The sequence below is a fragment of the Cyanistes caeruleus genome, chromosome 10 (assembly GCF_971803275.1).
Source record: "Cyanistes caeruleus chromosome 10, bCyaCae1.hap1.1, whole genome shotgun sequence".
NCBI classification, from domain to species: Eukaryota; Metazoa; Chordata; class Aves; order Passeriformes; family Paridae; genus Cyanistes; species Cyanistes caeruleus.
Genome location: NC_141710.1, coordinates 4,747,562 through 4,762,087, shown reverse-complemented (window position 1 = coordinate 4,762,087; position 14,526 = coordinate 4,747,562). Strand labels below are relative to the sequence as shown.

General features: G+C 47.7%; 1 long non-coding RNA gene across 1 annotated transcript; it reads right to left on the bottom strand.

The window, feature by feature from the left end:
• Positions 1 to 6,307: 6,307 nt before the first annotated feature.
• Positions 6,308 to 10,137, bottom strand: LOC111933657 (uncharacterized). Its single transcript, XR_002866817.2, has 2 exons — positions 9,986 to 10,137; positions 6,308 to 9,304 (listed from the first exon to the last, which is right to left on the bottom strand). It is a non-coding gene; the product is annotated as an uncharacterized LOC111933657 (long non-coding RNA).
• Between the last annotated feature and the right edge of the window lie 4,389 nt (positions 10,138 to 14,526).

Here is a 14,526-nt window from a genome sequence, read left to right as displayed (position 1 = left end):
GCCCCAAGCAACTTCACCTCTTTGGGTGTTATGGTCCTGCTGGGCACAAAGAGCTGCCTACAAAGCTGTGTTGCTTTTAGGCAAATATTTTCCCTGGTACCTGCTGCTCCTGCCATGCAGCCTTGCCCATCACTCCTCAGGCTGGGAAAGCTGAGACACAACTCTCTCTCTGGGATTCTGTATTTGGCAGCAGCAAGGAGAGTTTACAACCTACTCAACCCATGGAGGAGAGCAGGCGAACTGCTCCCAGCCTTTCCTTGCAGTCCAGGTGTATCCCTCTCCTGTGGCTTTTGTGGACAAGCTGTGACTGGAAAAGATTTCCATCACTGCACCAGATCCCTGGCTCTGCCAAAACCAGCTGTATCTGCTCCCATAATCGTTCCCAACCACACCATTTACCCACAGGTCTGTTTTTGTCTATTGCCATGGGTTCCCAGCAGGTTTTGACCTGGTGACAGATGACAAATGTGAAAAAAGTCTGCTAAAAAAAAATGGGACCGTCTTCAACCTCGCTGCCAGCTTTCTGTCACCGTAGCATTCCAGGGCTGGGAGTGTGTGATGGCTTTGACCTTGATTATATATATACATGCCAAAAAAGGAGCCTTTGTTTTATTTTACTTGGTGTTTGTGACCCAGGAATATAGGCTTGAAAGGGACCCTTTCCATCCACTAAGTTGGCATCTCTTCATTATATCCTTTTTATAATATCTATTTCCGTTGGGGCTTTTTTCCTTCCTTAAGTTTCCAGCCTTTCTGGGAGGCTTTTCCAGAGTGGGAATCTTCTCGTGGTCATTGATTTCCTGCCTTGATTTTCTCATGGCTGTTTTATCTCATTTTCTCCGTTGCCAGCACTGCCCTTTGCTGGGAGCAACCCCTTCCTCTCCCTCACTTCTAATCCCCCAATAAATTTCCTGAATATTTCCTCAGTTTCCCTTTTATGGGAGAAACCAAGCCAAGCTCTTTCTGCCTCATGTGTGGGACATGTTTCCCTTAGCCAGCCATGGTTCCTATGGAGCCCATCTTTCCCCAACAGGGGGTGACTGGGAGAACTGGGAGTTTTTCCCCCGTTCTGGAATCAGCAGCGCAGAGCACAGGCATATCAACTCTTCCCTCTCTCCACTGGAAACACCTTTCCTCAGACATCCCACCATCTCTGGCTTCCCCTCCTTCCCTGGCCACAAGCCAGGAGAACACCTGTGACCCAGGCCTGGGTGTCCTGCATTTCTTATATCCTTGGACATCCTCCATCCTCTTCCCTCAGGTCTGGAACAGCACATCCTGACTCCAGCCCTTGCTCAGCTGTAATCCTGGCTCTCAGTGCTCCATCCTTTTGACTGATCCTGCATCCTAGAAGCTCCCTGTGCCACGTCTGCCCACACTATTTCCTGCCCATCCCAAGACAAGCTGTCACAAGGTTGTCCTGACTCAGCCGTGCTGGAACTTCTCTTGGTTCATGTGAATCTTAGAGAGGTTTATCCCCACCTCACTACAGCTGGATGAAGAAATTCATAATTACAGATTCTGTCATTCCTCACACAGCCTCTGGCATATCTCGTGGGACTCCAAGGTGACACCCCACAGGGACTGCACAGCTGTCTTTTGTCCCCAGATAAAGTTATTGCATTTTTTTCCTCCTTATTTCCTTATTTCACAGTTTCTCAGCACAGGTGCTCTGGGTTGCCGAGTGCTGCAGGGAGAGCTCCAGGAGACAACATCTGCAGAGGGAGGACTCACGAAATGACTTGGTCACAGCACTGGGATTTCCAGGTCCTCCTCTAAACGGAACACCCTTAATAACATGTCTCTCCTCTTCCATGCTGTGTGCAGGAGATGCCAATGCCCAGCTTATTGGCACCCCTGTGTGGCTGGACAAGGCCTGTACTCCCAGCAGTACCACTTCCATGATAATTCAGGATTGAATTGGTTGGGATATCCTGGTTGGGATGGCCTCCAGCCACTGTCACACCAACACATGTGGGACTTTTGTTAGAGGGACCCGAGAAGGTCTCAGGACATCCTGAAAAGGAACGGGATGTACTCCCACCAGGACTGGTGATGCCTCTCTGTGCTGAGCCAGGGAACTGCCCACCAACCTCTGGGAAGAACCCTTTATTCAGGAATTGCATCTGTCTGACATGGATGGTTTGTGTCCCAGTCTGTCTGAGGGCTCTGCTTTTGGGGGACATGGTGGTTTCACAGCCTCACCTTTCTCATGAAACACCTCCTCAGTGGTCAGAGGCTCCTGGTGCTCCTGACACAGCACCAAGCAATGGCTCCCAGCAGGTTTGGGGCCCATCCACTGGCTGGAAGGACAGTGCTTCCCAGGGGGACACACACAGATGCGCTTCCAGGGAGAGAAAGTCTCTGAGTTATTTTGTTAACATATTGAAACACTTTAAAAATAAAATTATATTTGTAAAAAACACACAAATTCCACTGAACTCATTCCTCCTACTTGAAACTGCTATCCCGGGGTAGCCCAAAAGCTTTGGAGAAGGCACACAGCACATCTTCATTAAGATAAAGCTGCCACGAGGCCAAGGGGGAATAGACAGAATTACAATTCACTCCAAATACTCTGTGCTACAGAGGGAGGAGTTTTGGCCAGAGATGCTGAAAGACATAAGTGATGGAGGACACGGATTCACTCCAGCTTCCAGAACTCCTCCTCTTCCAAAGAAAGAAAAGCAAAGTTTTGAAGTCGATCACTGAAGGATTCGGACTCATCTGAGACAGATCAAAGCTTTTCGTTTCCACTGTGACATCATTCAGTGGTGTTATCTACATGGGAATTCTTAAAACATGGAAAAATGAGGGGTTTGGGGCATAAAGTGGAAGGGTTTCCGTCTTCAAATGAACAAGCAGGACCTTATGGGATTGTCATAACTTCATTTTCCTTCTGTGCTTTCCTCTCCTAATTTAATTTTTTATAAAATGAGTGTGACTTTCAAAGCCTGTGAGGGTTGGAGTCAACAGGATTGTTGGTATAAAAATTCTGTGTAAGTAATTTGATGCTACAGTTACTATACATATGGCATAGAACATAAAAATATATTAATTTCTATAATACACAGAAGTTATAGATTTGGTGTGGGACATACATCAAATATATTCCACCCCATAGAATATAGACAACAGAGAAGTTTGATTCTACAGTTCTGCTTACCCTTTTCCAGAATATATGGGTGAAAAAAAAGCTCAAAAATAATTCCAAAAGCACTTGCACACAGGATCCCTTTTTTTTTTTCAAGGAACTCCCTGCTGTTAAACACAACTTAGGTCAAGGTTTTACCGGAATTTAAACAAAAAGTAGTCTTTGACATAGGGAAAAAGCTATTGTAATAGTGATTTAAGGAAAACCATGGGGATGACAGTGGGATCATGGAATATCCGGAGTTGAAAGGGACACACAGGGATCAAACTCCAGCTCCTGGCACTGCACAGACACCCCAACAATCCCACCCTTTCCCCGGGAGCATTATCCAAATGTTCCTGGAGCTGTGGCAGCCTCAGGGCTGTGCCCATTCCCTGGGGAGCCTGGGCGGTGCCTGAGCACCCTTGGGGGGAAGAACCCTTTCCTGATCTCCAACCTCGCTGCCTCCCAACACAGCTCAATATCCCAGATGCTGCTCATTCCCTGCCCAGAGCAGCTCAGCAGTGGGATCTGAGGGCTCTGCCTCACAGCACTGCATGGCCCTCACTCATCCCAGGAGCCACAGACACTCCCTAATCAAATTCCTGCATCTCACACCAGTGGAGGGAATGTTTGCAGTCAAGTCCTCACTTTAATGTGCTCACTTCCAGCCAAGCATCCAGGAAGGACTCTTCCCCAAAGACTCTGCAGGATCTCAGCTGAAGTTTCCAACGAATGAGTGGAAAAAGTGGGGAACAGGGTGCTGGAAAAAAAACCAGAGGTGTTTTCAAGATGCTGATTTAGAGTGCTATTAAAAATGCTGCCCACATAGCCTTTTAACCCTCCAAGATATCAGATAAGTTTCTCTTTCCTGCAGGGAGATGAAGTGGCTGTCATTATCTGGAAGGGCTGTATCATATCGGAATCTGCCGGCGCAGGTCAGCGAGTCCGGGCTGTTCTGGGCCCGGCTCCGGCACTGAATTACATTTCCTGGGCACAAAGGCTGCAGAATGGGTGGGTGCTTTGTCATTTAAACTGCATAAAGAGGCAGAAATTGATTTTTATTGTGGATCTTCATATCTAATAAAGCTCTGAGGGGCTCTTTTCTTCTCCGATTGAATGGCCATTGAATGCTTTCAATCTAGTTCTGTGTTTCATGCCTAAACTGAATAGTGGCAGGAGGAAAATAGATGGGGGGAAGAGAGGCCAAGTCACTTTCCAGATTGAAAAGGATACAGAAGGGAAATAAATAAAAAAATAAAATAAAATAAAGTAAAAATGAATCAGGAAAAAAAAAAAAGCCATTTAAGTGGAAAGGGGAACTTTCCTGGTGCTGAGGAAAAATTGCTTTGTGTGATGGACATACATGGCAGCGTCTGCGGGCACAGGGACAGTGTGGGATGATGTGGGACTCCATGGAATGCTGCTGGGGGACCCTGATCTTACCTGCACCTCTGTTCAGTGCTTTGGGACTGGAAATTCCCGTCTCCCTGGCCAAAACATGTTAATAGTGTTCATCCCAGAGCTGCCCTGCATGTGCTACCCACGGTAACTGAATGGCTTCCTCTGCTATAAAACGGGAATGGCTCCGTTTATGTCGACATTAATTAGAGGAGAGATTGGTTTAGAACACAGTGTTTTTTAATGTAATTAGTACCTAGTTCATCACATCCTCCTCAAATCAACAAAGAGACAATAATACATAATGGCTTTTCAGTTCCTCTTTGATATGTATTGCTCATTTAGTCCTGGTCCCCTTGGGGAGCTCCATCACAATTAACAAGGCCAGTAGCGTTAGCATTAATTGGTCGTGCTGATGGTCTGATCTAAGGTCCTAAGGACTCCTCCTATAGCATTGCAGACTGGTCAGACACTCCTGGGATCTCTGCCTAATTGAATGTTGAGTCTCTTGATCGTTAGACCCAGGAGGCAAAGTCATTGCCTGTTCAGAGGCTCAGCCTTAGAAGCAGCAGGACTTGGGATGAACAAAATGATCTCCAACAGCCTGGGCAGGATCTGGAAGGGGGAGTCCCAAGGCAGCCAGTTCCACTGGGGTGCCCTCCTGCCCATGTCCCCAAACTAGAGCTGTCCTGCACACCAGCATCTTCAAGTTCTTTAACTTGTCATCTCAGAGATGTCCAAGTCCCAGCACAGCATCTCTTCCATGGCAATTTTACTGTTTTCAGTGGTCATCTGAGATCTGACTCACGTCCCTGAACCTCCACAGCCAGCACTGGGAATCCCCTCCCCTGGAGACTGCAGCAGGAGATCTGACCAGCTCCCCGCCACAAACCACAAGACATCTTTCATGCTGAAAATAGTTGGATTTGGTTTTCTTGCAGTTACCCAAAGCCATGCTCTAGGTGTCTGTCTTCTCAACTGCAACAAAATTAAGGTCATGAGAACTCCAAACTCTTGATGAATCCTGGACCTGAGCAAATGAAAACTCTCACATGTGCCTGAAGAGCTGGCCCTTGAGTTTGAGCCATGATGGCATTGAGCATCATTTGTCAGGAGAAGAGGAAACAGCCTCAAGCTGTGCCAGGGGAGGTTCAGGCTGGGCATCAGGATGAAACTCTTTATGGAAAAGGTGGTCAGGAAACTGAAGCAGCCCCAGGGAGGCGGTGGAGTCCTCACCCCCGGAAGTGTTCAAGAAACAATTGGATGTGGCACTCGCTGCTCTGGTCTGGGTGACAAGGTGGGGATCAGGCACAGGTTGGATTCCGTGATCTGGGAGCTCTTTTCCAAACTCAGTGATTGAGTGGTTCCATGATCCCTGTCTTTCCTTGCATTTAAGAGCATTAAAACCTCACTGAGAGCCTCCTGAAATGTACCGTGCCTCCTCAGAGCCACTGGTTACATGGCTGGGAGGGAAAAGCTGAAGCTGGAAGCTGGAAGTTCAGATTTTCTTTTCCCTGAGCTCCCTCTTACATCCACCCCCAGCTGTTTTATTCTCAGCACATAATAAGGTAGAGAAGCTGAAGATGCCAGCTGAATTTTTCCTCTCCTATCCTGGAGAAGAAGAGAAGACAGCCTTAGAGGTTAGGCAGAGCAAACCTCCCTTTGGACACATGACTCCTTCTCTGCACCCTTCCTTCAGGAAGGAGTTTTTCCTTAGTCTGTTATAAAATGGGAATGACTCAGTTCATGTTGACAATAATTACAGGAGAGAACTTTGTGTTTAGAATAGAGATTTTTAATGTCATTTGGGTTTTCACCTGCCTGCTTCATCACCCATAGAAACCTCCTCCAAATCACTTTGTCCCAGGCCATCAAAGGAATGCCAAAAAATAGGGTGGCCCCAATTTTAAACTCCCTCAGAGAATCTTAGAGCAGACCAAGTCTTTCAGAGTGAGAGAAGGAAATCTGCAAAAGCATCTGACCTTCTCCCATCCCATAGCAGAGAGCTCAGCAAGAACCATAGGGAAAGGACCCACCCTTTTAGCACTGAGGATTCATTTTTTTTGGAACTGGGCCCCAAGCAGAGAATCCTCATGAAAAAATAAATAAAATAAAAACCAAAACTACAAAAATTGCATTGTTTTTACAAATCCTGGTTGCCTTTGCCAAGAGCTCAGTGCAATCTCGAAATGCGTTGGTGATCCAGAAAACCAAGGAAATGCCAGGCTGTATTCAAAAAGAGGGAATAATATTGAAAATGCTGTAATGGAATAATGGAATTACAGAACTTATGATACACATTCACTCGGAATAATGTTCCCTATTCCGACCTCCCTGCCTCGGAATGCAGACACGGGAAAGGTCTAGGGGAGGGCAAAGGAAATTATTAAGGGCATGGAAAGACGTCCATGCAAAGAGAGATTAGAAAGATCATGGCCACGTAATTTAGAGCTGACATGAATAAGAGAAGCCACGATAGAGATATAGAAAATAATTTGCCTTTTTTTCTGGTTTGCAGAGCTTTTGTGAGCTCAGCCTGCACTGGTTTTCCTTCAGATCCACGTGGGAATCAGATGTGCTTGGCAAACAGGAAAACAAGCATCATCAAGCTGGAGCACACATTCCAAGAGGCTGGAGTGGGGAATATTATTTGAGATTCCAGATAAATCTGGAATCCTTAATCCTTTAACCTTAAAGAAATGTCCTTCTGGTACTGGAGGGAACAACCTTTGGATAAAGGAAGAATCTCTCAGGAACAGGATCAGAGAATCCTTAAGGTGGGAAAAGACCTCCAAGACCATCAAGTCCAACCCTTGACTGAATCCCACCCTTAAACCCTACCATGAAGTGCCACATCTACTCATTTCTGGAACAATTCCAGGGATGGTGACTCCACCATTTCCCTGGGGACCCAGTTCTATCAAGGTGGGTGTCAGACTTTGCCACCAGGGAGCAGGGACAAGACAAGGGGAAACGGCCTCAAGCTGTGCCAGGGGAGGTTCAGGTTGGATATCAGGGAAATTTTCTTCCCCAGCAGCACTCCCCAGCCCTGGCACGGCTGCCCAGGGTAATGGTGGAGTCTCCATCCCTGGAGGGACTCAAAAGCCATGTGGATGTTGCACTTGAGGACAAGTGTTGGTCCTGGGCTTGGCAGTGCTGTGAGAATGGTTTGACTTGATGATCTCTGAGAGCTTTTCCAAACTAAATAACTCTGTGATTTTATGAAATTGTCTCTCAGCAGAGTGAGTTTTGTGTAAATGCTGTTTCAAGCAAGGTGTTCTAAAGAGAATGTGAATTTTGGAGAGGTACAAAGGGGCTCATACTCCTGAACACTTGTCCATTTCTTCCAGCTCTTGGTCTAATAAAAGGTTATTGAGGTCTCTCTATAGAAAGTCTCTCTTTTCAAGAGGAAGCACTTCTGACACTCATGATACTGTCCAGACTTCAAACCTTTCAAACTGTAGTCTTAGACAAAGACTTCCATCCACGGGCCGGAGGGAAAGGGGAATAAAACCCCAACCCGGCACACAACAAAAGTATGAAGAATGCAGACAACAAAGGTGCATGGAAGACCTGTCCAAATTAAATGTTGAGACTTCAGATGGACTCTAGAGACACAAATACCTCATTTAACCTCAAGGCACAATGAGTCGCCAGGGACAGAAATGAAAGCAGAGATCAGCTGGGTGCCAAGTGGTTTGTTCTCAAGTTCCCTGAGGAGGAGAGAGCTCTACAGCACTTGACAGAATGGTTTCTATCCACTTCAGGTCCTGCCAGAATTAAAAAGTCGAGGTCTTTTTGACCTTTCTGAATAGTTGATGGGTGTATACAGGTCTGAACACAGGGTACAGTTTCTCAAGGTATCTTGGTACATGTTCCCATGTAGTAAAAAATTCAGATTTTGATGTCACCAATTAATGGCAGGGAATTAGTGAAAGGCCTTGGAATGATGGAGGCAGCTGTACAGACCTGTGTGGTATCTAACAACATCCCCTGGGATTCCCAGGGGAATTTTGCAGCAAAGCCTGGGACAGAAGGATCTCAGCCAGGCCCTGCAGACGAACGGGAGCACTCACAGTCTTTCAGGATTGGTTGGTATTACCTTACTGATTCAAGCTCCAAGCAATTTAGGAGACCATCAAGGAATGTCACAGCAGGCTCACCACTGAAATACAGACCTTTCTCAACAGCTTAAAGAAAGACACATTGAGTTGAATGGATTCTCCCCTAAAGGAGGAGCAAACTTGCTGCAGTAGCAGCTGGAACAGGATAAGGACATAACTGAAGTGAGGCGGTGCCCAAAGTGGCAGGCCAGCTGGCCAGGAGTTTATAAACTGAGTGGAGAAGGGACTGCTGGGTATTACTGAGCTTTGCACTGTACATCATTCCTCTTAAAACCTTTCTGCTGGGCTGTAAAATGTGTCCAGATTGAAAAAAAGCCAGGGAAGAAACAAAGAGGCAAAGCCCAAGATGAAACAAATCCTCCCTCGAACACCAAGCCTTAACTATGGGTTGGGAGTCCTTTAAAAGACTTCACCTAGAGGATAGAAGTCCTCTTTATTTTTGTTATCCACCACTGGCAGCTGGCTGTCCCCAGAGCTGAGGATGGTGAAGGACAGATGCTGCTCTCCTGAGGTTTTTCACTGCTGACCCCACTGTGAGTGAGTCTGATCCAAGAAGAGGGTCAACGATTGGGAAGTTTCCAAAGTGCCACTCTGTGGGTGAGGGCAGGCAGTGATAAGAGCTCCAGGTGAAGTGGTCAAAGCCAGACTGAAATGAGAGCCAGAGATGGTTAATGCTGTAAATTCCAACCTGAGACACCAGTTGAGTCTGTCTGGCTTAGAGTGGAAAGGGATTTTCCTTGGTTTTCTCTGGAGCACCCTCCCTTTGCAGCAGCTGTTTGGATGTCACTCATGTTGGGTGTGTCTGGCTCCCTGTCAGATTCATGGGAATTGGTTTTGCCATGGAAAAATAAATGGCACCTTCTCACAGAATCCCACAGTCACTGATGTTGGAAAAGACTTCCGATATCATCAGATCCAACCTGTGCCTGTTCCCCATCTTGTTACCCAACCCAGAGCACTGAGTGCCTTCTCCAGGCATTCTTTGGATGCCTCCAGAGATGGGGACTCCAAACCTCCCTAGGCAGCCCCCTCCACGCCTGACCACCCTTTCCAGGAAGAAATTCCTCCTGATATCCAACATGAACCTCCCCTCCACAACCTGAAGCCATTTCCTCTCATCATGTCCCTGTTCCCTGGGAACAGAGCCCAACCCCCTTGGCTGTCCCCTCCTGTCAGGGAGTTGTGCACACCCAGAAGGGCCCCCTGAGCCTCCTTTTCTCCAGGCTGAGCCCCTTTCCCAGCTCCCTCAGCTGCTCCTGCTGCTCCAGCCCCTCAATCTCCTGAACTGATGGGCCCAGAACTGTCCCCAGGACTGGAGGTGCCTCACAGGTGCCAGCACAGAGGGACAGTCACTGCCCTGGGCCTGCTGGACACACCATGGCTGGGACAGCCCAGGGGCCACTGGCCTCCTGCCCACCTGGGCACACCTGGGCTCATGTCCAGCCGCTGTCACAAACACCTCTGTGGCCTTCCCCAGCTTTCCAGTCACTCTGTCCCACACCTTGAGCATTCCATGGGGCTGTTGTGATCCAAGTGCAGATCCAGCACTCGGCCTTTATGACACTCAGCCCATTGTCCTTGTCCCATGGACCCAGACCAGCAGTGTGTTCTCCACAGAGGGACACAACTGGTCTCTGTCTAATGAAGACAAATACTCCAAGGGGTTCCTTGAAGACCATCCCATCTCCACCTCTGACCCCTCTCCTGACCCACTGCTCCATGAGAGGGCAGGTCTGTGCAATCCTATATAAAAGGATAACCAAGACTTTTTTTGTGATTAACTCAAGTGGATGCAAACCTTCCCCAAAGTTACCCAGGGTAAAATTGCCTTTTCCATATCTTACTCCTCTGCCTTTCTCCTACCTCATGGCATGGTCATCTTTGAACAAATTAGTCATTTTGGTTCATTTTTGAATCATTGCAAGAGGCAGGATTTGGTGTTGGATGGCTTTCCACCCCAGTTTTGGTACAAGTCTTTAATTTCTGTTTGTAGATCCAAAAAGGATCTTGTCTGAAATCCATCTTCACAGAGCAGGGTCTTTCCATGCTTTGAGGGGCTACCACTGGGCAGTGTTAATGCTGCAGTTCTCCACCTGCCACACCTGCTCAGCAGCTCCTGCACTGTTCAGGTGGCACTCGCTTGCTGTTACACCAGTGTTTGTGCAGTCCTTGTTTTGGGGTTAATGCTTTGGATTTTACCTCCACAAGTGTTAACACCTTGGATCTGGGCAGCCCTTGGTGACAGAATTTGGTTCCCGAGGTCAGCAGAGCTGTGGCTGGTGTGCTGCATCATCTGGGTAGAGCTTCCCCTGCCATGAACCCCAGCTGGTGTGCTGGTTTCTGGGTTTTTCCAGCAGGATTCCCACTCGCCCTGCTCTGTCAGAGTGCGTGCAGCCGCAGAAACTGTCCCTCATCTCTATTAAAAAATATTCAAAATGATGCGGGGAGTAGAAGTTTGAGTTAATTACAAATTATTCTCGATTTCACTAGCATTTTATTAACAAATCCACATTAATCCAGTATTAAAGCAGGGCGGGATTATAGGATTTCTCTCATCTGAAGCTTGGAGCAAGGAAAGTCTATAATAAACCTACCTATTCATTTGACACAAAGCTGTTCTATCAAATCTACCCCAACATGGGCCCCCCCCCGCCCTTCCCTGCTACATCCATATGCAATCCTATACAATAGGAACCGTACATTTTTATGATTAAACAGGATGGATACAAACCCAGACTGGGGTAAAATTGCCTTCCCAGCACCACTGGCCTTGAAGAGATTTCTCTGGCTTCCCAAGCTGTGCAGGTGACCCAGTGGGAGCACCTTCCACCCGGTGGAGACCTCCCAGCTCCGTGCTTGAGTCCATCTCCACCACAGAACTGTCCCCAAACTGTTTAAATGCCCACATTTAATTTAAAAGCAAGATGAGCCTATGGGAAAGGATGCTTCCTCTGCAAATCGAGGCTTACACCACAGGGTAGGACACACCGGAGGAAGGAACGGATCTAAGCTGGAAGAAATAAGATGGAAAGGCAGAACTGTTTCATCTTGATCCTGCCACGGTCCTCAAAATTGTCTTGAAAGTTTTCCCAGGGAGAAGCTAGTGAAGGACCGAAATAGTTTGCTTTAAGATTTAATCCTTTTAATAAAATGTGAGGGTCAGAATTTCACGTTGGCACTGAACATTTTGCTAAATAGGGCATGATGAGTTTGCTGTTCTGCTCCTGGACTGGGCGCTCGTGCTTGTGTGGCGCGGGGGATGATAATTGCATGAAATCGCCATCTCTGCCGGGGCTGGGGCAGGTTGAGCACTCCAAAGTGTAACAGCTCCTGAGCTCAAAGGATTCTTCTTCATTTCACAGACCTGGCTAACAAAAACTTCTGCCTTGACAACAACCAAAAAAAAAAAGAGAGAAATCCAGGGAAAATGAAGAAACAGTTCAGCTTTTGCAGATCTTCATTGTCTCACTCATCAGGGGCACCACGGAGATCTGAACACTGAAATTGTTTCATTTTATCCCTACAAAACTATTCATTTTCCTACAGGTTTCTGATGCAATAAAAAGGGGATTTGCTCATGGATAATTCTGCTGATTCCAAAAGCTGCATTTCTGTCTTAGAAATCAGCATTTTCATCCAAATCTCATTGCTTTCCTCTTGACTTAGATGTGACACAGGCTTGGAGTTGGGCAGAAATGGGACTGTCTGGGACATGTGACATGCCCCAGTGATGGGGCTTGGGAATGGTTGTCCTTCAGAGCTGTGTTGGGCTTTTTAGCATCTCTTTATGTTGCCTGCTGTCCAGGCCTGTTTTCCCAGGAATATCTTTGAGACTAGTAAACAAGGGAATATGTATTAGAGAAGAGAGGTGAAGCCAGTTTCCACCAATTAGAAAGTCAAGGACAGTATTTTAATTTTTGGCAGAATTATTTTACTTGACCCTGGGTCTGGACCCAGAGCACTCCCTTTTGGAGAGAGGTCTTCAGCATTTTGCATTTTTCTTTTTCCCCAGTGGGGAGCTGGAGACCCCACTGGGTCAGGAGGTTTTATAGCCCCCTGCACCTCCCCACCCTTTGCATTTAGGAGATCACTTCTTGTGTGTGAGCCTGAGCATCTCAGAGATTTTTGGGTGGATCACACGGCTGGGGTAAGGCTCTGTCCACCTCCACTGATAACAAACCTGCTGTTGGTCTCCAGGTCACCCCTTGGAGCCAGGCAAGGGCAGAGGGAAATGCTGCCCCAAGATGTCAGCCTTGATTCTGACTATGGATGATCTCAAAGGGCTTTTCCAACCTAAATGTTTCTCTGAGTCCTTGGAGCTCAGAGCCTGGACAGGCCCCAGTTGCAAGCCAGGGTTCCTGCTGCTCCTTGCACAGCCAAGAGAGAAGCACGGAGAGGCGAGCAGGAGTGGGATCACGCTGGAATGTCAGGGCAGGCACTGAACCCCTGTTGGGTTTTATGCAGAGTGGAACACGGATCCATGGATATTTCATTCCCACCACGCTTGTCTGGCTTCTCTCAATCCACACTTTAAAGCAGGTCCAGCTTGTGTTTCTCCTCCCCAGCTGGAATGTCACAAAGAGCATGACTTGATCTGGGGACCGCTCGGTGACACTTCCTGGGTGGCACAGGGTGGTTCCTGTAGCAAGGCATCAGTGACAATGCTGACAAACAGCATTTAAATTCCTGCCTTTTTCCAGGTTGCACTGGAAAAACCATCACCTTTCAGATGGCTGCTGGGGGCGGCTTCGAGGGCTGGGGTGGAGCTTTCTTTGGAAGGGAATTTATTGTCCCTCTGCTCATTGCCAGGTCTCTGCCACCTTCCCTGCAGATAATTTGGATTACAAACAGCCCTATTGTGCCTGTGACTTCAGGAGCCCCCTGATAAACAAGGCTCAGGAGGGGAGCTGACGTGAAAATATGAGATTCCTCCTGCCCACAGCCAGTGCCAAGATCCCAGACAAAACACACCATCTGCATCAGGTCCTGTTATTGCTCTGGAATTTGTAAGGAAAATAAGAAAGTGGTAAAAAGAGAACAAGCCCAAGGAAGTTATTTTGCAAATTAGTCATGATTTTCAAGAAAAAATTATGCAATTGAAGGAGTTCCAGGACAACAAATGGGTTCAAGGCCAAGATATCCATTAACAGGACCATTTGTATCAAGAAGTTTCTTCTCTCCCACCTCATCTCAAGCTCCTCTTTCGACTTTTTTTTTTGGGGGGGGGGGTATGGGTTGAGATATGGATGCACAAGATCACTGAATGCTCTCCTGGCTGTCCTGAACCCTGATTTTAAAGCCAGGGGGAGGCAGTGATACCTAAGGGGTATGCTGAGGATATTTGCCACTGGTACTGAGCTGGGAGGAGCTGCTGACTCCCTGGAAAGCAGAGAGGCCCTGCAGAGAGGCCTGGACAAGAGAGACAGCTGGGCAGTCACCAACTGCATGAAGCTGAACAGAGACAAGTGCTGGCTGCTCCTCCTGGGACTAGGCTACCCTGGAAATACAGAGTGGGGAAGGAGGGGCTGGAGAGCAGCTGTGGAAAGATCCCTGAGGTCCATGGCCAGTTGGATCTGAGTCAGGAGTGCCCTGGGACCAGGAGGGACATCCCTATCCTGGGGGACATCAGGCCCAGCATTGACAGCCAGGCAAGGGAAGAGATTGTTCTGCACTGGAGCAGCTTCACCCAGAGGCCTGGGGGAAAGTTTGGCTTCCACAATATCAGAAGTGCCTAAAGCTATTGGGGAGCATGCAAAGGAGGGATGTAAAGATGGTGGGGGGTCTCCAGGGGCAGCCATATGAGAAGTGTATGAGCCCATTTGTCTTGTTCAGCTGGAGAAGAGATGGAGGTTGGACCTCACCCTGATC